The sequence below is a fragment of the Gossypium arboreum genome, chromosome 10, assembly GCF_025698485.1.
Source record: "Gossypium arboreum isolate Shixiya-1 chromosome 10, ASM2569848v2, whole genome shotgun sequence".
NCBI lineage: Eukaryota > Viridiplantae > Streptophyta > Magnoliopsida > Malvales > Malvaceae > Gossypium > Gossypium arboreum.
Window position 1 is genome coordinate 114,500,389 of NC_069079.1, and position 3,148 is coordinate 114,503,536.

The 3,148-nt window shown below is 35.9% G+C and overlaps 1 long non-coding RNA gene across 1 annotated transcript; it reads right to left on the reverse strand.

Moving 5' to 3' along the window:
* Positions 1-227: 227 nt before the first annotated feature.
* On the reverse strand, positions 228-2,316 carry LOC128281695 (uncharacterized). Its single transcript, XR_008271952.1, has 3 exons — positions 2,106-2,316; positions 1,149-1,190; positions 228-252 (listed from the first exon to the last, which is right to left on the reverse strand). It is a non-coding gene; the product is annotated as an uncharacterized LOC128281695 (long non-coding RNA).
* Between the last annotated feature and the right edge of the window lie 832 nt (positions 2,317-3,148).

Below are 3,148 nucleotides of genomic sequence, written 5' to 3' on the forward strand. Positions count from 1 at the left end.
TTCAAATCAATTGTTGTTTTTTTGAAAACGCGCCCTAAAGCTATCCAATTTCAATAGTTAAAATAAGTAATACATATCTTAGAAATACATATTAAAACCATCAAAAATAATTAAGCGGCCTTATTACATTTAAAAGCCCAAAAACTTCAAACGTAAATAAAAGGATGTCCGTTCACCGAAGAAAATCAAACTTTCGAGCGGGTGGCCACTCCAATTCCTCACGACTCCAAGCCCACTATGGTTGGGGATTACCTGCGTGGATGAAAATAAAAGGGGTGAGTTTGGGGAAACTCAGTGTGTAAAATAACCCAACCATAGCCTATATCAGCTCAACCCACAAAAACATAATAAGTTGGCCTTAGCCCAGAATAGAATTCAGAATAAAGCCCATAGGCCCATAACTGAACAAAACAGATTTTACATGTTTATGCAGAAACCCAACCCAGATTTATCCATAACACCCCCGTACCAACCTTACACGTGTGGGGAGACAACTCGACCCACCCAACCGCTACACATTACGAATTTGCAGCATGGCTGCGAGTAATGAATAATGTGTGAGTCATCGATCTGAGATAATCGTGGCGAGCCACCGAAGCAGAATATATGTGGCGAGCTACCAAATCGAGATATTTGTGGCGAGCCACCAGATCGATATTTGTGGCATAGCCACCGAACGCTTCCTCCATAATATAACCCATGTCCCCATGCAGCAGATATATAATCATGGCATACATCATACGTAATCGATCGTCATGCTTTTCGGTCAAAATTAACCCTAGGGTATAATGGTAATTTTGCACCTAGGGGTATAACGATAATTTTCCATACATAGGGTATTATAGTAATTTAGCTACTTTTAGGGTTTTCATGCATATCCTAACTATTTACGTACTATCGAACACTTATCGCATACTTATCGAATTGGGCCGTTGGCCCATGAATAAATCTTTGGCCCATTAAGCCCAAATTATCAAAATGTCTGAAATCGCTGCATCTGCAGTTTATTACTTTAGATTACCAAATATACAAACCCAACTATCTTACGAGCATTCGCACACTCAGAAATTCCTAAAATACCGACTTTTCGGCATTTCGGCATTTCGGCTTTTGCCAATCTAGTCTATGAGAGGGTGTCAGTTACACACCTGTTTGCGACGATATGCTGACGACATCCACACACGAACCACCTACAATTGGATTACTAACACGTTAATCTAACTATTCAAATACAAACTACGTATTAACCCCTTACAATATTCGGCCAACCACACCTACAGATCATAGTAAGCTTATAAGAAATCAATAAGCAACTCATTAACAAATTTTGTCAATGTTTACCACATAATCATAATTTCACTGCAAGCTGTCTTCCTGAGCAACAGTCACTAAATTATTTATAACTGGAGCTACGAAACTCCAAATCAAGTGCCGTTAATTTTCCCTGAAAATAGACTCATATATCTTTTTTCCATAAAATTTTAAGAATTTTTGGTATGGCCAATCAATACCAGATTTTTCTTAAAGTTTCCCATGTTTCACTATTTGACTAATCTGACCACTCTTCATTACGAATCAAATTTCTCATTGTACAGAATTCAAAATATGTTCTCATTTATTCCATTTGAAACTAGACTCATTAAGCTTTAATTACATAATTTATTCAGCTTCTAATTCATCTCTCACAATTTATGGTGATTTTCCAAAGTCACGTTACTGCTGCTGTCCCAAGCAGATTTATTACCAAATCACTCTTTCACACCTAACTTGCATGCTTGTTAATTAAACATGTATATCACCAATCAATCATCACATATCCATGATTTTACTTAAGTATAATCTCCATTTCATCATTTTAAAGCACAACATGTTAGCCGATTTTTCCCCTTAGCATCTAAGGCACATGCATGCTCATTTGTTTGGCTCAACTTCACCTATCTTCCATTTTTCATCAAAAGAACATGAAACAACAACCATTTCCTTCATTTTAATTCATGACTAAATGCTCACAACACAACTAAAAATCAAAATATACTTCAAGAGTTAAGGTAGAATCAAGAAGAACTCATGAACCTCAAAATAGAAGCAAGGTACCAAGAACTTACCTTTAATTTTCCTCCTCCTAATGACCGAATACTCAAGAGCTTTCTCCTCTCCTTTCTCTTCTCTAACTTTCAGCTATGATGAACAAAGATGGACAAAACTTTATTCTTTTCACCCCTTTTTCTTTTAATAAAACTTCATATTTCATCCATTTAATTCTTTAATACAAAAGACATGAAATTCTTATCATGAAACATTTACCTAACCCATTATCATGAAACATTTACCTAACCCATTACCATGGAACATTTACCTAACCTATTATCATTGAACATTTACCTAACCTATTATCAATTTGTATCAATTTGTACCATAAATTATGGATATCAAGTGTACATTTTGTCTACAACAACATGATGGCTGGCCACTTCATGTAAAATGGGAGGTTTGTCATGCAAATCCTCCTATTTTGCACTCCTATTTATTTGGTCACTTCAATTTAGCCTATAGCATTTTCAAACATTTTCACATAGGTCCTATTTCATAATTTCACTCACAAATGACAAAAATTAAAGCATGAAATTTTGTCAACATTCACAGAATTCTCGAAAATTGGGGCATTACAATTTTTACCCAAACCTCCCACTTTTCAGGCGAGCCTTCGGGTTGAGCCACCCTAGATTGGATTAATATGAAAATAAGATGGTTGATTATATACATTAATTCATGATATGAAATGAGATTACAAATTGAATTGAGAATATTATTACCCTATTAACTGTTGGGGTAGGGCCGGGTATAATTGGCATGCCATAAGATAGGAAGAGTTCAGGGTTTTACAACTACGTGTCGGGGAGTGCTGAGCACGCCATTTGTCATTTTATCGGCCAATGTAAAGCACAATTTGTTTCTACGGATTATTCCGTCAGGCTTTAGGAGCCAAACTTTGGTGTGTTGGTTGGATTCGCGTATCTGAGTCCAAGTCCAAGTCATGTTAATAGGGGGAATTAAAAAAAAAGGAAGTAACGAAATTGGATATGGCAATAGAAATAAATTTGGATGTGAATTTTGGACAATTTATATTGGATGTATAATATGGAAATGT